At 44.3% G+C, this 22,500-nt stretch overlaps 1 protein-coding gene across 2 annotated transcripts in view; it reads left to right on the top strand.

Moving 5' to 3' along the window:
- PBX3 (PBX homeobox 3) overlaps positions 1–22,500 on the top strand; it is a 144,725-nt gene that overhangs the window by 75,627 nt on the left and 46,598 nt on the right. The gene's annotated exons all lie outside the window — the stretch shown is intronic.

The following is a 22,500-nucleotide window of genomic DNA, read 5'->3' as shown; positions in this document are numbered from 1 at the left end:
TGGCAATTAATCCTTAATTACAGTAATTAGGCAAGTCACAGGAAATTAAGCTGCAGCTGGAGAAGACCATGCCTGCGAAGAGAAGATTGGGGGGCTGAACCCGACAGCGGGTGCCACTCACTGACAGCGTTTCTCGGATGAGCTGCTTTGGGTGCCCTCCATGGATGGGGCCTGAGCACCTAGCTCGGAAGGGCTGCATCTTCCCGGAGCATCTTTGTCCCTTTCGTTTCTTTAATCCCGGACGGTTTTTACATTTCCTTTCTTCTCCCCTCATCACCCAAGCTCCCTCTTCTTTTTTTTCCCCTTCCTTTTTTGTTTTTTTTTTTTAGTTCAAGTGCCAAAATATTTGGCTGCATATGGCTGTCATCTCGGTTTATTGGGTGCCATAATTCAGAAGGGGCGTAATTGTTCTTGGCTGGGCTAGCAACCACTTTTGGGGAGGGGGGGAGCTGGAGGCAGAGAGGGAAAAGCCCTTGAAAGCTTTGTGGCGTATTTGAAACCGATGGTGGTAGACGTGGTCGGATACCTTGTTTGTCTGGGTTTTTTTTATAAAAAGACACTGGGAGACTTTGGCACTTTTCATTCTATTCTATTTAAACCCTTTTTAATCATCCCTTCCTTCCTTCCTTCCTTCCTTCTTTCCTTTCTTTCTTTCCTTCCTTTCCTTCCTTCCTTCCTTCCCTCCCTTCTTCCCTTCCTTCCTCTTTCTTTCTTTCTCTCTTTCTTTCTTTCTCTCCTTCCTCCCTCCCTCCCTCTTTCTTTCTTTCTCTCCTTTCTTCCTCACCTCTCCTTTTCTTTCTTTCTTTCTTTTCTTTCTCTCTATTTCTTTTTCTTTCTTTCTCTCCTTTCCTCCCTCCCTCTTTTTCTTTCTTTCCTTCTTTCCTTTCTTTCTCTTTCTTGTTCTTTCTTTCTCTCTTTCTGGCCTTCCTCCCTCTTTCTTTCTTTCTTCCACTTTCTTTCTCTCTCTCTTTCCTTCCCTCCCACTTTCTCTCTCTCTCTTTCTCTCCTTTCCTTCCTTCCTTCCTCGCTCTCTCCCTCCCTCCAGGTAAACATGGTAGAATGATTTTTATAAAGCTGGTTGACTCTTCCATTAAACGTAAAGCTTTCACAATAGACCCCTTTGAGAGTTGTTGCTGTTGTTCAAACGGGGTATAGATATTTTAAACAAATTTAAAAGAAGATTTGCGTGGTGGCAACTCTTGGAAGAAATCAACAAGACAAAGCAAATGGGCAACTGTCTCACTTAGCAGCAGAGGTTGTGGGCTCAATTGCAGTCATAAGGCGAGGACTACTGTCGTTGTTTTCCCAGACCCCCAAATCCTACACAGTCTGACGAGTTTCACACTCAGCTCGTTTTCCAGTGCTGATGCCAAGTGGAGCCTGGCACCATGGCCCATGCTGAAGAGAGCAATATTGTTATTAGCGAGGCCTACAGCTAAGCCGTCGGGAATTGGCTCATATGGGGTGGGGGTGGGGGAAGGCTGGCACCGCTTCCCTAAATTACAGGTTTCCCGTCATTTTCCCAACGATTTGGCAGGGTCTGAAACCCAATCTTTGATTCAGCTCCATGCACCGTGCAAACAAGTGATGTGCTGGAGGGAATATATGTGTGTCTGTGTGTGTGTAAAGCCGAAGAGCCGAAGAGCCAGCGCTGTCCGAAGATGGGGGGAAAGTAACAGCGTTTGTGTGCCTTTGGCGTATAGCCATGCTGGACACATGACCACAGAAGATATCTTTGGATAGCGCTGGCAAAAAAATAGAGATGAGCACCGTCCTATAAGAATCGGACATGACTGGACAGGGAAACCTTTCCCTCCTGAAGAGCATCCAGTAGAGTTCTCCACATGTCTCTGTCTCTCTCTGTCTCTCCTTAAATTTTAGTGGAGATTGCTCATCCTTTTAAAGCATTTCTGGAGCCTAATGGTGATGTCATGCTTGCCCTGCTCAGCAAGTAAGTGTGGTTGATGAGATCTGAGTGGAAATCTCTTTTTGATTACCGAGCTATTTGCAGGTCTTGGGTTAGCTGATCTCTTTCCAAAATGATCAACTTCAGCGTTATTTGCAAGGATTGAGCCAGAGAAGAAATTAGATGCTTTGCGGAATATCCTTGTGGGAGAAGCAGGAAGGAGATATTTTCTACTTGTATAGTCTAGAGATAGATAGGTGGATGGATGGATGGATGGATGGATGGATGGATGGATGGATAAGATAGATGGATGATGAATGGATAGATAGATAGATAGATAGATAGATAGATAGATAGATAGATAGATAGATGATAGACAGATAGATAGATAGATAGATAGATAGATAGATAGATAGATGATAGATAGATAGATAGATAGATAGATAGATAGATAGATAGATAGATAGATAATTAGAGATTAGGGTCTTGAAATACATTAGCCACAAGATCCTTTAGATCTACTAGTTATTCAAAATAGGAAAGGAAGCTGCGTTGGGTGTGCTCGCTGCTTTGAATTATTTGACAAATAATCAAGTCGTGATGTAAATAGGTAAGTAGAAATGCTAGTTATCCACACCCACCTAAATGCATACTCTTTCCCCCTTTTTTGCTCTTTACACTTGTAGGTATGTGCTTTTACCACCATAGTTTCTGTCCCTGTTTTCTTGAAATTATAATAATAAAACATCAAAGGAAGACAAGGAGCAAGAATCTGAAAGCACGCTAGACTATCCCATAAGTATCAGAGTCGCTCGTGATGAGATGGGCAGAATGATCAGTTCATAAATAAAATAAATAAATACATAAATAAAATCGCATTCTGTAGAAGCCATACTAGGCTTGGTATTAGTATGGGAACTAATCCTCCCTCACCACCTTCCAAATGATCTGAGATACGGACTCCCAAGTTTTTAGATGTACCATTTCCAGATTTTCCATTCCAAGCCAAAAATGTACCGCAACACGCAGCATGTGACTTTATGGATAATTTCAAAGGTGCTTAGCTGAGAGGGCTTGTTGTTGTTAGTTGCAAAGTTGTGTCCAACCCATCGCGACCCCATGGACAACGTTCCTCTGGGCCTTCCTGTCCTTTACCATCCTCTGGAGTCCATTCAAGCTCACATCTATTGCTTCAGTGACTCCATCCAGCCACCTCATTCTCTACCGTCCCCTTCTTCTTCTTTGGCCCCCCATCGTTCCCAGCATGAGGCTCTTCTCCAGGGAGTCCTTCCTTCTCATTAGGTGGCCAAAGTCTTTGAGTTTCCTCTTCAGGATCTGGCCTTCTAAAGAGCAATCAGGGTTGATCTTCTCTAGGACTGACCGGTTGGATCGCCTTGCAGTCCAAGGGACTCAATGCAGGAGTCTTCTCCAGCACCAGAGTTCAAAGGCCTTCATTCTTTGGCGCTCAGCCTTCCTTATGGTCCAACTGTCACAGCTATCCATTGCAACTGGGAAAATCATCGCCTTGACTACATGCACTTTTGTCGGCAGGGTGATGCCTCTGCTTTTTAGTATACCAAAAAGGAAGGGCTTGACAAGGCCTTAAGGTCAGAGGAGGCGAGAAAATAACAGCCCTGGAATTTGCAGTTAAGTCCCAAGAGTTAAGAGAGGGCCATGTGGGCTCAGGATCTCAGTTGGCTTGTCAAGAACCTGGGTCTTCCTTCTGGGTTTAAACATTTGGAGGTCGAGAGAGTTAACGTGACCCCTTTTGCAGGCCGACATTTCCAAAGATGGGCGTGATAAAACGTGGCTTGAAAAATCAATGTTTAATTTACTGGCATGGATGGATGGATTTTGGTTGAAAGCAGAAAGGGTGGCGAAGAGGGAAAGAGACATTTGGATGTGCCACTGAGGGTTGGTCCCCCCCCTGCCCGAGGAAAATAAATCGCGCTATCTTAATAACAGCCTTGATTTTATAAATGATTCCGAAGCCCCTCGTCCCCTCCCTCTCACCTCCTTCCTCTGAAATCGCCAATCCATTCATTTTAATATGTAGAATTGGTTTGCTAGCAGGGCGACAGTTTAAACAGACTTCCCACTGCGACAGAAGTGCCACCATATTGCTTCCCATTACTCGCTAAGGTGGCTGTTTAGGAGGAGAGGGGGGGAAAAATCCTCCTCTCCGGATACATTTAAAGGACTGTAATTTTATTTAGGATAATGAAGATTTATCGCCCGTTCCGGCAGCCTGAGAGGTGGCTTTTAGGCCGAGCAGAATGTGGATGGTTTTTGGAGGGGGCTTAGCTAGAAAGGGTTTGACAACGTCTTAAAGTCAGAGAAGGCAAGGAGAAAACTCCTGGTAGCCATTACTCAGAGGTTAGGAGAAAGGGTAGTTGGGCTTTTGGTGCTAGGCCTCCCATCCCGAGAGATTCTGGGTCTGGATGAGCCTTTGAGCATCCTTTAGTGGTCTTTATTATCTATTTTAAGCAGTTGTTGCCTCTTTGCATTGGGCTTTAAATCAGAAGTTGCCGGGTTTGAAAAACAGAAAAGGAAGATCCGTTCGCAGTTGCAAAGTTTGAATCCTGAGACTTCTCACAAGGGGGTGGCGGCAGCTTTCCATCTGCATTTTTATCACATCCCCTTCTCTCTCTCTCTCTCTCTCTCTCTCTCTCTCTCTCTCTCTCTCTCTCTCTCTCTCTCTCTCTCTCTGTCTTTTATTCTGTCTTTCCCCCCAATAAACACTCCACAGGAGCCATAAATATTGTCCTGTTTTCACTTTTAATACCCTTCTCCACTCTCCTTTAGTTTCTCGCAGGCTGCGACTTAGCTGGCGCATTTAATGCCCGGTTTATAAATCTTAAAGCCGAAGGAATTGAACGGATACAGGATATTCCCCCCCCCTCTCTCTCTTTCTTTTATCAGGTTTTTTTTTTTATCTTCTGGCTGGAAATGCCGTGTGCGCTCAAAACATTTCTAATTTCCCCTTATTTGAAGGTTCAAACCGTTTCAAATTACTGCCTCTGGATTGTTCCTGACATGTAGAATGGTAAATTTGATCCGAGGGAATGCAGGAATGCATTGTGTGTTCCTTTTTTCAAACAAGGGAATTCAGTAGGTAAATTACACTCATTTACTTGGGACTGTAATTTAGTTCACCGCCTTTAGGCAAATGCGAAGAGAAGGACAAAAGAGAGCAAAATAGCTCAGAACTGGGGTTTTTTTCCCCCCCTCCCTTTCCCTTTCCAACGGAATAGAGAATTTTGTGCTAGGAACAAGGAGAATTAAAGGGAACAAGGAGAATTAGAGCCTTCCGTTTCACCAGCAAGTTTCTTTTATCTTCCCCTTTGCATTTTATTTCATTTTTAAAAGAAAACCATCTTTCTCCATTTCCAGACTTCCAAACAGATTAACTCGGCTGTAGTTTAAATCTTCCAAAAAATGCCCTTTGAAGCTGGGGTGTGTAGTTTTTAAGGGTTTCGTTCGCTACCACATCTGATAGTCATTTTGATTTTTTTGGGGGGAAAAGTGCAGCTTTTTAGTACCCCCCCCCGCTCACTTGATTAAATAAATCAAAACGTTTTAGAAGTATTTGTGAAAAAGGAAGGTCGGGTTACAGCCTTAATTTTGCAGGCTTGTTTGTTTCAGTGAAGGACATTTTCCTAGATAGATAGATGATAGATAGATAGATAGATAGATAGATAGATAGATAGATAGATAGATAGATAGATAGATAGATAGATAGATGATAGATAGATGATAGATAGATAGATAGATAGATAGATAGATAGATAGATAGATGATAGATAGATAGATAGATAGATGATAGATAGATAGATGATAGATAGATAGATGATAGATAGATAGATAGATAGATAGATAGATAGATAGATAGATAGATAGATAGATAGATAGATAGATGATAGATGATAGATAGATAGATAGATAGATAGATAGATAGATAGATAGATGATAGATAGATAGATAGATAGATGATAGATAGATAGATAGATAGATAGATAGATAGATAGATACATAGATACATAGATGATAGATAGATAGATGATAGATAGATAGATGATAGATAGATAGATAGATAGATAGATAGATAGATAGATAGATAGATAGATGATAGATGATAGATAAATAGATAGATGATTGATAGATAGATATTGATAGATAGAAGGATAGATAGATAGATAGATAGATAGATAGATAGATAGATAGATGATAGATAGATAGATAGATAGATATAGATAGATATTGATAGATAATTGATAGAGATAGATAGATAGATAGATAGATAGATAGATAGATAGATAGATAGATAGATGATAGATAGATAGATAGATAGATAGGTATTGATAGATAGATAGATAGATAGATAGATAGATAGAATACGTTTTTTTCCCTTAAATCACTCTTGCACTTCAAAGAAATTTTGGGTTTTATTTTACGTTAGCCATCTCTAAGCCTTTCTGAAAATAACTATCTGCCTAATTTTTGTTTTGTCCAATGCTTCTACAGATGGCTTTTAAATTTGGCTTATATTTTCTCTGGCTGTCCCTTCAGTATCCTATATCTCAAAGAATTGAGGTTTTATTTTTGCAGGAGGGGGAAAAAATGGGCTATTTATACTCTTTTTTTTTTCCTGCAAAGAGAAGGCAACCTCCCATGACTGGCAAATGGAATTCCAAGCATTAGTTCCATTTTTTTTTATTTCTACAGTGGCGAGAAAGTAATTTTTGTTGCTTTTCTTTGGTGTGTGGTTGTTTTGCAAACAACACTTCTGTTGTTTGGGCTTCGTAGCAGAGGGTTGCTGGGTTTTTGCAATTCGCTTGCGCCTCCTGTAAACTCCCCTTCTTAATTGATGGCTGTGGAAAGGTGCAAGCTAGGCTGATTGTTTGTTGGTATATAGCTTGTTAAATTGTAGTTGCCAATTTTAAATAAATGATGGCTTCTGGGTCAACTTTTTTTAGAGGGGTGTGTGGTGTGGGAGGCTGGGGTTTCAGCCCAGCTGTTCAAGAACGCTGGTGGGTTTTTTGTTTTCGTTTTTTTCAACTTTTATGTTGGGTGCGCTGTACAAGCCCTCTCCACTTATGCACAAGGTCAGCCTGTTCGCGGGTTTTAATAGCAGTCTATCAAGAAGAAAATCAATGAGCCGCCTGTTTCGCACTCGTTTCACTGGGGGATTCTCTCTCCCTCCCTATATCTCTTTCCCTGTCTTTCTTTTTCTCTCTTTCTTTCTTTCTTTCGCTTTCTCTCTCTGTCTCTGTCTGTCTCTCTCTGTCTAAGTCTGTCTCGTTTTCTCTCTTTCTTTTTCTCTTTCTCTCTCTCTTTCTCTTTCTCTTTCTCTCTCTCTTTCTTTTTTTCTTTCTTTCTTTCTCGTCCGCTCTCTCTCTCTGTCTCTCTCTTTCTGTCTTTCTTTTTCTCTCTTTTCTCTCTCTTTGTCTGTCTGTTTGTCTCTGTCTCTGTCTCTGTCTGTCTCTTTCTGTCTTTTTCTCTCTTTATTTTTCTTTCTCTCTCTTTCTCTCTGTCTCTTTCTCTCTCTCTGTCTTTCTTTTTCTCCTTCTTTCTCTTTCTCTCTCTGTCTCTCTGCCCCTCTATCTCTCTCTGTCTCTCTCTCTCTCTTTCTTTCGTTCTCTTCTACCTCTCTGATGTGTACTGATCCCAAGGTTGAAAGTGACACTATTAATACGCCCTGTTAGCATTGTGCCAAAATGAAAAGCCACAAAGCCACAGCCCGACCGTCTGCACAGAGATAAAGGTAAAGTTTCCCCTCGCACGTATTTGCTAGTCGTTCCCGACTCTAGGGAGCGGTGCTCATCTCCATTTCACTTTATAAGGACTTGGTAAGGCCATACTTGGAAAACTGCATTCAGTTTTGGTCGCCAAGATGTAGAAAAGATGTGGAGACTCTAGAAAGAGTGCAGAGAAGAGCAACCAAGATGATTAGGGGGATGGAGGCTAAAACATGAAGAACGGTTGCAGGAACTGGGTATGTCTAGTTTAATGAAAAGGAGGACTAGGGGAGACATGATAGCAGTCTTCCAATATCTCAGGGGTTGCCACAAAGAAGAGGGAGTCAAGCTATTCTCCAAGGCACCTGAGGGTAGAACAAGAAGCAACGGGTGGAAACTAATCAAGGAGAGAAGCAACTTAGAACTAAGGAGAAATTTCCTGACAGTTAAAACAATTAATCAGTGGAACAACTTCCCTCCAGAAGTTGTGAATGCTCCAACACTGGAAGTCTTTAAGAAGATGTTGGATAGCTATTTGTCTGAAACAGTACAGGGTTTCCTGCCTAAGCCGGGGTTGGACTAGAAGACCTCCAAGGTCCCTTCCAACTCTACTATTGTATTGTATATACTGGCCCAATACCTGATTGATTGATTTTAATATAAACGATGCTGCCCTTCCATGGTTAGACTTGAATGCAGATCTTTTTAACATTTATATTTGATCGTGTGCGACCATCCTAGGGGAAGTGTCAGTGTGGGTAGCTCTCGAGTTGCGAGCCCAAAAGTTACGCCGCGGTAGCGAAACCTTGGTGGAGTGAATTTGTTCCCGTTTTACGACTTTTTCTTCCCGCTGTTGTGAAGTGCATCCTTGCCTTTCTCGAGTTGTGATGGGAATCTTGGCTTCCCCGTTGACTTTGGTGGTCAGTAGGTAGCAAAATCTGAAAAACGGTCAGAAGTCCCGTTTTTTCCCCCCAGTGCTGTCGTAACTCCGAGCGGCCACAGCTGTAAGTCAAGGGGGAAAGAAGGAAGAGGAGGGGCAAATTCATGCCTTCTCCAAAGACTACATTTTTTTGAGGCTTGGATCACAGAAAGGCAGATCTTAAGTGAGATTAAAAAGAAAAGGGGGGAAAAAAACCCCTTCTCTTTAATGCTGTATTATTGCTGGATGAAACCAAAGTATAGAGACTAATTTCTTCTTCCTCCCATTGTCTCTCTCTGTGTCGGAATCTGATTCCTACAGTTTGGGCAGCTTTCTTACTATGGGGTGAGGGAGCGGAGAACAGCGGGGTGTATCTATGTATAAAAGCAAAGGAATATATTATGAATAATGCATATCGAGCGGCTCATAAATGTAAGCCTGAATTTTCTTCCGTAGTTGAGTTTTCAGTCACCTTGATGAAACGGTCTCCAGCGCACTTACACACTCCTTCCTTCCTTCCTTCCTTCCTTCCTTCCTTCCTTCCTTCCTTCCTTCTTTCCTTCCTTTTCTTTCTTCTTTTTCTTCCTCCTCCTCCTTTTTCTTCCTTCCCCCTGCTGGCATTTTGGAGTGAGCCTCTGACAGGCTGATTTTTTTTCCCCCCACCCCTGTTGCGAAGCTGCTTTCTTTCTCTAGTTAATATTCCACTATACATGTTGTACCAAAGTAAACTGGAAGAGCTGGGGTGAAGACATTTGCATTAATTATGCAGTCAGGATGGGAGGGAGGAAGAAGGGGGGAGAAGAGGCGGTGCAGCAGCGTGGCCGTGCTTGTGGCCAAGATGAAGTGGCGGAGAAGGAACTCCTTGACGGGGCTGAGAAGGGAGAGGAAGAGAAAGAGAGGGGGGGAGAAAGGGAGAGAGAAGGAGGAAGAGAAAGAGAGAGGGAGAGGAAGAGGAAGAGGAAGGGAGAGAAAGAGAGAGAGAGAGAGGAAGAGGGAGCAAGAGATGAGGGAGAGAGAAAAAGAGAGAGAGGAAGGAAGAGAGAGAGGGAGGAAGAGGGGAGAGAGGGGGGAGAGAGAGACAGAAGGAGAAAGAGAGAGGGGGAGGAAGGGAGAGGAAGAAAGAGGGAGAGAGAGGTAGAAAGAGAGAGAGAGACAAAGAGAGAAACAGAGAGGCAGACAGGGACAGAAAGAGGGAGGGAGGGACACTGGGAAAGAGAGAGGGAGAGAGAGGGGGAAAGAGAAAGAGAGAGAGGGACAGGGACAGAAGGAGAAAGAGAGAGGGGGAAGAAAGAGGAGGGGGATAGAGAGAAAGAGAGAGAGAGACAGAAGGAGAAAGAGCAAGGAGGTGAGGAGAGACAGTTTGCCATGTTGTCAAATTCTGCTCTGCCATTGTTTTGTGTCTGGACACCAACAAGGGAAAAGGATTGTGGTGCTGAATCCATCACAACAGCCCAGCAATCGCAGTTACTGTCCCAACTTAGCTTGGTGCATCAGGATTTCCCCTAATGGAAACAGGGGTGGAGACAGGGACAGAAAGAGGGAGGGACCCTGAGAAAGAGAGACAGATAGAGAGAGAAGGAGAGAGAGAGGGAGGTAGAGAGAGGGAGGGAGGAAGAGAAAGAGAGAGAGGGACAGAAACAGAAGGAGAAAGAGAGAGGGGGAAGAAGGGAGAGAGCGGGAGAGAGGGAGGAAGAGACAGAGAGATAGCCAAGTCAGTGGGGGAAGCCCAACTCGCTTAATGACCGGGTTACTCACTGGACGACTGCAGTGGCTCACTTAACGACAGAGGCAAGGAAGGACTTAAAATGGGGCAAAGCTCATTTTTCTCGCTTAGCAATGGGAATTTTGGGCTCCATGGTGGTCGTAAGCCGAGGACTACCTGGAACACGCTTCGAATACGTTTTCAGATCTCTGGAGGGCCAATGGAGCCCGGAGAAGGCCGTACCTTGTGTGTTTTTTTTCACTCCGTCGATAGCTTCCCACATCCATGTTTGCTGCAAAACGTTTTCCCCCCCCTTTACTTCTGTCTAATATCCCCTTTCCTTCCTGACAGTTTAATACATAATTACGGGGAAATAGTACGCATTCCCCTTTGAGCAAGATGGGTGTGTGTATGTGTGTGCGTGCGTGCGTGCGTGTGCAATGGCTCTGCCTCCCCTCGCTTGCTCCGAATTATGCAAATCGAACGCCTGAAGTTGTCACATCTAGCCCCCCCAAAAAGGGGGGGGAGGGAAATGTCATTTGGTGGCCAATTATTCAGAAGCAGCTAATCAGTGCGCTCTTACTTTAGTCTGCTGGATTGGTGGCCTGTTGTGTGAGCGCAAGAGAGCCACGGGCTCCCTGCGTGGAGGCGAGAACGCCTCTACAGCGCGTCGGTACCCTGCCTTTTATTATTTTTACAAATACACTCAAGGCAGTGAACGTACCCCTTCCTCTTCAGGTTTTCCCCACAAGCACCCCCCTGTCAGGTGGGTTGGGCGGGGAGGGAGCGACTGGCCCAAAGTCACCTTGGCGGGCTTTCAGGGCTAAGGCAGGACTAGAACTCCCAGGCTCCCGGAGATGGGCCCAAAGTCACCCAGCCAGTTTTCATGCTTAAGGTAGGACTAGAACTCACCGTCTCCTGGGGATTGGCCCGAAGTCACCTAGACAACTTTCATGCTTAAGGTAGGACTAGAACTCACTGTCTCCTGGGGATTGGCCCAAAGTCACCTAGACAACTTTCATGCTTAAGGTAGGACTAGAACTCACCGTCTCCTGGGGATTGGCCCAAAGTCTCCCAGCTGGTTTCCATGCTTAAGGTAGGACTAGAACTCACTGTCTCCTGAGGACTGGCCCAAAGTCACGTAGGTGGCTTTCATGGCTAAGGTAGGGCTAGAACTCACTGTCTCCTGGGGAGTAAGGCCACAGGTGGACGATGAATGGCCCCTCCCAGAGGAAACAAAAGAGGAGCGAAAGGGGAGTGGAGCTTGCAGGAGGCCATCAGTTCACTTCATTGGTTCCTGACTCTCCGAGACTCCTGGCCAAGTTTTGCAGAGATCAGCCTGGCAGCTCTCCAAGCCAGAGAAGGTCTGTGACCGTAAATCCTCCCTTGAAAGACTTTGCTGGAAGCGAAGTAGCAGAATTCTCAGTCAATTAATAAAAGGTTTTTTTGTCGGGACCAGGAGTTTGCTTCCTGCTCTTGGGAAGCCTCGGTCAGAACAATGCGACGGAATGGCATTTCAGTTGTTAAACAGGGATGGGCGAGAGACAGAAGAGAAGAACCGAAGTGCAAATAATGTTAAGACAACATACAGACTCCTTTCCTTCATCCCTGCGTGCCTTAAATCTTGTTACACGCTGCTGGTTTTCAGCAATAACCAATGCCGTTTCTTGCTCCCCTTGCCTAAATAGTCATCATCATCATCATCATCATAAAACAACCCCGACACTGTCCTATGTTTCATTACAAACTAGGTGGCCTGGAGGAGAATAAGCGGGCATATGCGCCTGTGGGCGCATGGACGGCTTTTCCCTTTTCAGCATAAAATATGCATTTGGGCTTCCTCACTTCATCTCCAATCTGTGTTATTCCGTGTTACAAAAATAAAAAAATAAAATAAATAAATAAATGCAGGACTGCCCGAAGTCCTTTTTAATATTTAATTCAACAACTTTTTAATCTGTCATTACGCCGTGATGAAGTAAGCATCAAGTGTCGCTGGAAAAGATTAAATTATACTTGGAAATAGGAATTGAAATGATTTAGAGAGCTTGGCCGGGAGTGGGGGGGCTGGGGCGGGGGGGGCGAGAGAAGGAAAGACGTGTGATGGTTTTGCTTTGTGCAAGCAATAATCCCAACGTTTTTTTGTGTGGGGGGAGAAGGGGGCTCCGGGTGCCCGTCAGAGTGACGGGCATCCTCGTGGGACATCTACCCTCTCCGCGGCTGCCCCATTCTTCGGCGCTGGCGGCTGCTGACCGCAGCTTTATTTAAATGGCAACTGGATGCATTAATTAAGGGCGGCTTTTTAATCCCGGCTCCCAGGTTTGGTTCGGGGGTTTTTCGTTGCAAACCACAGAAACTGGCGGGCAGGGTTTGTGGTGCAGAGATCCCACCTGATCCACGGGCCTTGCGATCCTGCAACGTGGATGGAAATTGCGATAATTAATAGCGTGCCCTCCGACGAGGTGGCATTGTGGCCGCGTTTCTGCACCGGTGCTTACATCTGCGAAATGGGAAGGAGAGGTTTCTGTGTATTAAGTGCCAACCTGAGGTGATTTAAGGTCTGGATTTCAGGTTTCATTGGCCTCTGGATGCACACAGGGGCCCAGGCGTGTGTCTTCCCTTTCTGTTCGGTTTTTGTTTCTTCTCTTGTGGCCCTGAAAAAAATGGGTAAAAGTCTGTATTTGTAGCTTTGTTTTTCAGGGCCTGGTCAAACTGGGGCTTGTTGATGCTTCCAAGATCTATCTATCTATCTATCTATCTATCTATCTATCTATCTATCTATCTATCTATCCATCCATCCATCCATCCATCCATCCATCCATCCATCTATATCTATCCATCCATCCATCCATCCATCCATCCATCCATCTATCTATCTATCTATCTATCTATCTATCTATCTATCTCTGCCTACTTACCTATCTACCTACCTACCTATCTCTATCTATCTATCTATCTATCTATCTATCTATCTATCTATCTATCATCTATCTATCTCTGCCTACTTACCTATCTACCTACATCTATCTATCTATCTATCTATCTATCTATCTATCTATCTATCTATCTATCTATCTATCTATCTATCTATCTATCTATCTCTGCCTACTTACCTACCTACCTACTTACCTACCTACCTACCTAATCTATATCTACTACCGACCTACTTCTATCATCTATCGATCATCGATCGATCTCTATCATCTATATCTACCTTCCTACCTACCTCTATCATCTACCTCTTCTTCTTCTTCTTCTTCTTCTTCTTCTTCTTCTTCTTCTTCTTCTTCTTCTTCTTCTTCTTCTTCTTCTTCTTCTCTCTCTCTCCCTCCCTCTCTCTCTCTCTCTCTCTTTCTCTCTCTCTCTCTCTCTCATCAAAATAGCTCGGGATTCCAATGAACAGCACTAATATCCTCTGCACTTTCCTTCAATAATTTTTTTTGCGGGGGTGGGGGGGGACAACCCATCAATAGTTTTGGGGAGATGCAGCCTAGACTAAAAGGCAGTTGGGCAGTTGATCATTTTATTGTGAGAAGCCCAGCAGGTCATCTGAACCCCCAACTCCCTCGTAATCTGATTTATTCATCCTTCCTTAGTATTTTAAATAAAGACATCCATTGTTTGTTTTGCCAACTGGGTCTCAGCGTCTTGCTCGAGGCCGGAGAGTTCATTCAGATGACTCTATTGATGGGGGAAGAGACATGGGCTTCACCCTGTCAGATTTCTCCCCTGCAAGCCCAGAGTGGGAGCAATGAAAACAGGCACCCCAAGAATTCAGGGACTCCTGGTAAGCAATTATATTGCAGAAAAGCTAAGAAGCCACTGTGGAAGAATTCCAGTAAGGGCTGCATATCGAATGCAAATTTTATTTACAGTGAGTTCAGCATTTAAAACTCTGAGCAATACAGTGGATTTCACAGCCCTCCCTACCATAGACAAAGTCCAGTTTCCATCTCTCTCTCTCTTTTTCTCTCTGTCTCTCTTTCTTTCTCTCTTTCTCTCTCTTTTGTGTGCCTTTCTCTTTCTCTGTCTTTTGCTTTCTTTCTTTCTTTCTTTCTCTTTCTTTCTCTTTGTCTCTTTTTCTTTCTTTCTCTTTCTTTCTTGTTCTCTGTCTCTCTCTCTCTTTCTCTCTCTCTCTTTCTTTTCTTTCTCTTTCTCTTTCTTTCTCTTTCTCTGTCTCTTTCTCTTTCTTTCATTTTTTCTTTCTTGTTCTCTGTGTCTCTTTCTTTCACTCTCTCTTTCTCTCTCTCTCTTCCCCTCTTTCTCACTCTCTTCTTTCTCTGATGACAGCCAGATTTGATCTCTGCTTGTACCTCTTCTGTCGGCATCACAACGAACTCACCTCTTCCTGCGTCAAGCACAATTCCTGCGAGACAAGCTTCTTCCTTTCCCTTCCAACACTCCATTCCCATTCCAAATATAATCTTTCCTCCATCTGGGGTATCACGGCATCTTTTACCTGCACAGAGATACACAAAACACACACGCACAAAGTGAGCTCATCAGCCTCTTTCAGAGATCCCAAACTCTCCCTTCGCTTGCCTTTCCCTGCCAATTAATGGTGTAGGTTTAAATCTCCAGTACGACAAATTTTGGTTTGGGTCTGCTGTTTTAAAATTCAAATCCCCCTCTCTGTCAAGATTCCTCCAACGTGTCTGTGGTTGGTTGATTTCTGTCTTCTCTTGTTGTTGTTGTTGTTTTTGCCCTCCCTAATGGGTCTTGATTTGGATCCTGGTTTATCATCGTTCTTTGCTGATGCAGGTGCCGCCTCTAAATACTCCACAGTGGTGTGTCAAAGAAGCAGGCAAGAGAGAGAGAAAAAAAAGAGAGAGACAGAAAAAGAAAGAAAGAAGAGAAAGAAAGAAACAGAGAAAGAAAAAAGAGAAAGACAAACACACACATACAGACAGAGAAAGAGAGAGAGAGAGAGAGAGAAAGAGCCAGAGAAAGAAAGAGAGAGACATACACACACACACACACACAGAGAGAAAGAGACAGAGGGAGAAAGAGAGACAGAGAGAGAGAAAGAAAGAGAGGGAGACAGAGACAGAGAAAAAGAAAGAAAGAAAAAGAGACAGAGAAAAAGACACACACATACAGACAGAGAAAGAGAGACAGAGAGAGAGAGAGAAAGAAAGAGACAGAGAGAAACACACACACACATACAGACAGAGAAAGAGAGACAGAGAGAAAGAAAGAAAGAAAGAGAGAGAGAGAGACAGAGGGAGAAAGAGACATAGAGAGACACAGAGAGAGAGAGAGAGACAACAAATCAGTGCCTTTCTTTGGAGGAGGGTAAATAAAGAGCCAAAGTCAATAAGGAAGGCTGCGTTTCCCCCTCCAGCAATGGCGGACAGCTCATTTTGTAGATGGCGGCTGTTTTGTTTACATTTATAATGCAGCTTTATTTAATACTGACAGATATTGCTTGTGGCAAATGATAGTCAGGACGTATGAGCACTCATAATGTTTCTGTCTCCTTACAAAACCGCCAAGGAAAATCACCGGTTCACTTCGGGGGGTTTTATGGAGGAAAAGGATATAAGGCAGCGCTCCGGCTTTAGCCAAGGTATTTATGGAGCTGTTTTACTAGCTGCGAACATGTCACTTTATAGCGGTTGTGAAAATGGACTTTTTGCTAGTGTGCGAGAAAAAAGGAAATAACATTGCAATATACAAGGGTAGTAAAAATATATATATCTATAAATAATTCCTCCCCCCTCCCCAGTCCTCCTCTACTCCCTCGCTCTACAAAGCATTGAATTCGAGATGGGCGAAGAGGGTTTTTCTTCCCAGCTCAGCCTGGGTTCCAGTTGCTCGCATCCCAAGCTTTATTCTTCATGCAAAGTCCCTTTTTGAAATGTTATTTGTTTTAGGAGCAAAAAACAAAAAAAAAGATTTATTTTAAATTGAAATGTTTGGCTGCCAAGAGCATAAAAGGGAAACGCAATCGAATAACGAGCAAAGTGGATAAAGGAAGAAGAAGGAGAAGAGAAGGAGGAGGAGGAGAGTTGGAAGGGACCTTGGAGGTCTTCTAGTTCAACTGAAGGAGGAGGAGGAGGAGGAGGAGGAGGAGGAGGAGGAGGAGGAGGAGGAGGAGGAGGAGGAGGAGGAGAAGAAGAAGAAGAAGAAGGAAGAAGAAGAAGAAGAACAAGAAGAAGAAGAAGAGGAAGAAGAAGAAGAAGAAGAAGAGGGGAGGGAGGGAGGGAGGAAGGAAGGAAGAGTGCAGAAAGAAAAACACTGTTCAAAGGTCAAATTTCTGATTTCCTTTGCAGCAAATCTAAGTACAATGACAAAATTATCTCTCCTTTTGGGATTATAAAAGCAAGCAAGCTCTTTTCTATTATTCAATCTTTCCACTACTTTTTTTTTTAAATTATCTCTTAAAGATGGAGAGTTGCACATATTAGAAAAGGAAGTTTGTTTATATATACTTTCTTCATTAAACATGAAACTCAGTCAACTGAACATTTAAAGATGGGTCACAAATACCATTGTCTGGTGCTAATGGTTGATATGGTTTGCTGCCCAACGTCCTAGGTATCAACCAAGGACCTTCTTAAAATATACGCTGTTCCGAGCAGCGCAGTTTTTTGCAATTCCGCTGGTGTTATGGCAGGAAGCTGCAATTTCTTGATGTGTTTTGTAAAATTCTTGGACCTGGTACCAAGTGTCCCGATGACAATGGGTGTCCCTGTTTTTTTATTTTATTATTATTATTTCTGTTGTTGTTGTTGTTGTTATTATTATTATTTGAGATGTTGTGGCTGAGAAGCTGAAATTCAACCTCAGGCTCTCCAAACAGAGTCAAGCAAAACAGAGCTAGTTTGACGTCTCGTAACGCGTTGCGTCAAGACACAAGATGTGCGTGATTTTGCAGTGATGAATGTCCACGTACTCAGGCTGGCGATATAGCTGAACTGGGCTTCCTATTTATAATGTGACTATTGTGTAGTAGTCCTCAGGTTACAGCCACTTCTGTCGCTAAGCCAGGCAGTTGTTAGACGCGTCCTGCCCGATTTAACAACCTGGTGTTTTGTTTTGTTTTGGGATTGGCCCAAAGTCGTCCAACTGACTTTCATGGCTTAAGGCAGGACTAGAACTTACGGTCTCCCACTTTCTAGCCTGGCTCATTGTTTGCAGCGGGGAGGATGGGTCGCATTGCCCATCAGTGGGGGGGGGGGGGGTGTTGTTTTTTGTTTTTGCATAGGAATCCTCTTTCTCACCCCCCTACCCAAAACGACACATCCCAAATAAATGTCCTTTTGAGTTCACCTATCTCGATGCCAGCTAATCCTTCTCTGGTGCATACCCCTTAGCATGTAGAAGCTTCTAAACCTTTGGCTCCCCACTTTTAGTGACTTTAATTTTATTGATCGACACACATCAGAAAGGAATATGGCAACCCTTCCCAAGCTCCATTCAGGAGTCCTGCTTGAATCAAAAGTGGACCTCTGGATCCCTCTCTTCCCCAGCCTGCGGCTTCCTCCCAGCTTCAAATCCAATCCAATCCTTATTGTTTACAAGCTTCCGGATAAGTAATAATCATTTATTGTTTAAATACAGTTGAGGCTTGCCACGAAGCACTGTCAAGAGCCATCACACTCATTAACCTGCCAGCTAATTAGCTTCTGCTAGCTTGATTGCTGACAAGTTCTTCATTGCAAACCTTGGTGGTGTTGTGTCAGCTCGCAAGAGCTGTGGGGGGGGGGAGGCGTCCCTCTCTCACACACACCCTCCTTCTTTTGCCTCCAATGAAGTGGCTGGAAAGAAAGAATCTCTCTTAAGAAGAAGAAGGAAGAAGAAGAGGAGGAGGGAATAGGAATAGGAGAAGAAGAGAAGGAGAGGAGGAGGAGGGTGAGAGATAGAGGAGGAGAGAGAGGGAGATAGCATGAAGAAAATGTGTTTGTCATATCCTCCCCACCAAAATAAGAGCATTAATATCCCTGGCTCTAATTAAATTGGCAACTCTTAATTAGGCTACATAGCCAGTTAACTATTTCCTTTCTCCATCTCTGTCTCCCAAGTTCTCACTGTGGAGCTGATGTAGCTTCTTAACACTCTTTTTGGAAGGAACCTCTCTGTAGAGGAACCCACCCACCCACCTCAATTTCCCCCTCCTCAGTTACCAGGAGTTGTGACTAGGATTCACCCATCTACAGGTGTATCCCCCCCTCCCCACACCTCTCTGCGTTTCCATGGATTCAGAGTGGACAGTAACCATACAAAACTGTCAGCGTATATAGTTCATAGACTGGGATCGTCTTCAAATGAAGGCCTCTGGAGGATATTAGGTTATTCGGTTTTATTTCTATTCCAGTCCTGAAGGGAGGAGTGTCAGAATATTCATGAACTTCATGAGTCAAGGAAAGCATTCCAGGCATTGGCCACTCTGGTGCTGAAGTCGTATTTTCTGCAATCGAGTTTGGAGCGGTTTACTTCCCAACTGATAGAAGCGCCCAGCAGGGCTGGATTTAAGCCAGCCGTCGTTCTATCTCTTCTTTTCTTTCTTCTTCTTTTTCCCCCTCTCTCTCTCTTCTCCGCCTCAAAAGTTCTGCGGTTGTAACTCTTGTTGGGAGGGGGGGGAAGCCTCTTGTGCCATCCCGAGGCGTTTAAACAGAGAAAACAAATGACAGTCGGATGCCATGCTGCTTTTGTCTCGACAGCTCAAGTGCTGTTGTTGTCTTGCAAAAACCCTGACATGCACAAAAGCAGGTACTGAATTCGTGAGTGGGGACAGGGGAGTGGGTGCGGATTAGCAATCCTTCCTCTGCCTTTTGTGTTTTCCGGCGCAGAGGGGGTAGAGAGTTTTCTGTTGTTCCTGGAATAGCTAGAATGCTCGAGAGAGGTGATGCCTCTCTTAATCAGCGACAAGGAGAACTGATACATTCATAGTAAGTCTTGCCTTTTCTCCCCACCTCTCAGCATTGGAAGGTACGCAGGAGAAAAAAAACCTATTAGTCATTTCAGTGTGGTTGAGAAGGATTGGGGAGTAGAAATGGAGCACCAAATAGTGTTTTGACCCAGGCTTTGTTTGAAAGCAAGAAGCAGAGTCTGGGTCCCTGCAAAACCTCTTTTATTTACACGACTGTGGATTCCTTTCCTTCACAGTCCACAAGGCTTGGCAAACAGTCTTTCTAAGGAATATTTATCAACACGAACCTTATCTCATTTGGAGAGCTGCCAAATAACTAGTTATCAAACGCAGGGCAAGGCAAAACTTGGCATAGAGTCTCTTATAGTCACAAACAGAACTTTTCACTCTTGAAACGACCAAAGGAACAAATTGTTTCCTGCAAAAGCCCCCTCCCCATTTGTCCCTCTTTTGTCTCCTGTGGGAGGGGCCAATCACCTCCAAGGTGTGACTTTACTCCCAAGTCGACCCTGCTTTCTGAGTTGCTCTTGTCACCTGGCAGCTCTGTGCATGCGCACACTGGGAACAGGCTCCAGCTGTTCCTCTGCCTCACTGCTGTCTATCTCCCTCTCTGCCTCTGATGCAGAGCCCTCGTCTGAGCTTTCCTCGGCCCCCAGGACTGGCCCATGTTCCTCCCCAACCTCCTCATTGTCCAACTCTGCTATCTAAAGGTTTTATTTTGAGGTGTGAAAACAGGGCGAATGGATTTGTTCTGCCACAGTGGAATGGAATAAGCTGGCCACGTTGTAAAAAAAGGATCACGTATCTTTGAAGGTAGAGCTGAAATGCTCAGCACTCTTTAAATAAACAGGATTAAGACAGAACGGGATTCTTTGGAAGGGATCTTCGTGGGGATCCATCTAAAAATCAGTGGAATCCATCTGGAAATTGTTGGAAATCACACAGGGAGGAAAAAGCAACTGATTTCAGCACCACGGAGACCTCCAAATGCATACAAGGTGTGATTCCTTGGGATCTTTTCATTCCTCTGGGTACAGATTTGTGTCTAAACTGTTGGAGGCTTGCTAGATAACAGGAGGTGAGGAAGTCTCCAGAAGTGGCAGAATGCCAGCCTATTTTACCTTCAAAAGAAAATGAAGATTATTTATTTTAAATAAAGATTAGGGGACTGGAGGCCAAAACATATGAAGAACGGTTGCAGGAACTAGGTATGTCTAGTTTAATGAAAAGAAGGACCAGGGGAGACATGATAGCAGTCTTCCAATATCTCAGGGGCTGCCCCAAAGAAGAGGGAGTCAAACTATTCTCCAAAGCACCTGAGGGCAGAACAAGAAGCAATGGGTGGAAACTAATCAAGGAGAGAAGCAACTTAGAACTGAGGAGAAATTTCCTGACAGTTAGAACAATGAATCAGTGGAACAGCTTCCCTCCAGAAGCGGTGAATGCTCCAACACTGGAGGTCTTTAAAAAGATGTTTGATAGCCATTTGTCTGAAGTGGTATAGGGTTTCCTGCCTAGGAGGGGGGTTGGACTAGAAGACCTCTAAAGTCCCTTCCAACTCTGTTATTGTATTCTATTCTATTTCTCCTTGTTGTACACTGTCTGGGGTGGTTGGTTTACTATGAAAGGTGATGGGGTTAAGGTTAGCGGTTAAGTCATCAGGCTCAAAACCAGGAGATGGTGAGTTCTAGTCCTGTGTTAGGCATGAAAGCCAGCTGGGTGACTTTGGACCAAACACCAGGAGACGGCCAGTTCTAGTCCTGCCTTAGGCATGAAAGACAGCTGGGTGACTTTGGACCAAACACCAGGAGACGGCCAGTTCTAGTCCTGCCTTAGGCATGAAAGACAGCTAAGTGACTTTGATCTAATCACTAGGAGATTGTGAGTTCTAGTTCCACCTTAAGCATGAAAGCCAGCTAGGTGACTTCAGCCCAATCACCAGGAGAAGGCGAGTTCTAGTCCTGCCTTAGGCATAAAAGCCAGCTGGATGACTTTGGGCCAGTCCCCCCCCCCCCTCTCTCTCATCCTCTCAAGCTGGGGCAAGAAAGGTCGTAAAGATGGGCCAAAACTCACTTAACAACTGCCTCTCCTGGCAATGACTGGGCTTAGTTGCGGTCGTAAGCCGAGGACTTTCCATATATGTGCCCCTTTGCCGAAGTGGTGGATGCGTTGGAAGTGCCCCTCCTTGTTTGCTTCTTCATTCTCACAAAGCAGAGCCGCAATTTCTCTCATTTTATTTTACTATTCTTTTATTTTTATTTTATTTTTCCGCTTTGGGAAGCTCCCGGAGAGCCTAATGTGTCTCTTGGCCTTTAAAAACACAGATCCATTTGGATACTTGCTCTCATTACCGCCGGAGCGGCTCCATTCATCAGCGCGGGGCCCCCCCACCCCACCCCCACCCTATCCATTCCTCGGTCTTAAATGTTATCAAGATGTTTGGTGGCTCCTGTTGCCTAGCAACAGGCATCGTCCAACTGACCCCTTGTTATTTCAAGGGGTCCTTTCCCTCCCCCCCCCCTTTTTCCCCAGAGGGATTTTAAGGCCTTGTGATTCCTGATGCTTTTCTCCTTTCTCCTCCTCCTCCTCCTTTTCTTCTTCTTCTTCTTCTTCTTCTTCTTCTTCTTCTTCTTCTTCTTCTTCTTCTTCTTCTTCTTCTTCTTCTTCTTCTTCTTCTTCTTCTCCTTCTCCTCCTCCTCCTCCTCCTCCTCCTCCTCCTCCTCCTCCTTCTCCTTCTCCTTCTCCTTCTTCTTTCTCTACCCCCCGCCCCCTCCTGCCTTCTACTTTCCTTCCCTGGCATCTTTTTAAAAAAATTATTTTAAAGGATCCTTTTTATGAGACAGCAGTGACCTAACTTTCCCAGGCCGCCTCCCCGATAATTTGAACCTGGAGCTCTGAGCAAATTCCAGCTTTTAAAATGTTTCTTTCATTGCATTTTTGTTTCCTAGTTCTATTTCATAAGATAACACAGTATTGCAAATTTGCGGGTCTAAAATTCCTACCGTAGGGTTTTTTCCCCTTCCTTCCTTCTTTTCTTCCTTCCTTCCTTCTTCCCTCCATCCCTCTCTCCCAATTCTTTCTTCCATCCTCCCTCCCTACTTTTTCCTTCCTTCCCTTCTCCCTCCCTCCTTCCCTCCCTTATTTTTCCTTGCTTCCTACTTTTTCCTCCCTCTCTCCCAATTCTTTCTTCCTTCCTCGCTACTTTTTTCTTCTTTCCTTCTGTCCCTCTTTCTTTCCTTCCTTCTTTCCTCCCTCCCTCCCAATTCTTCCTCCCTCCCTTCTTTTTCCCTGCTTCCTTAATTCCTTCCTTAATTCCTCCCTCCCTCCCTTCTTTTTCCTTCCTTCCTTCCTTCCTTCCTT

The sequence above is a fragment of the Natrix helvetica genome (assembly GCF_964273705.1).
Source record: "Natrix helvetica genome assembly, chromosome: 15".
Lineage (NCBI taxonomy): Eukaryota > Metazoa > Chordata > Lepidosauria > Squamata > Natricidae > Natrix > Natrix helvetica.
Note: the sequence above shows the minus strand (reverse complement) of the source record. Positions and strands in the feature narration are given on the sequence as shown.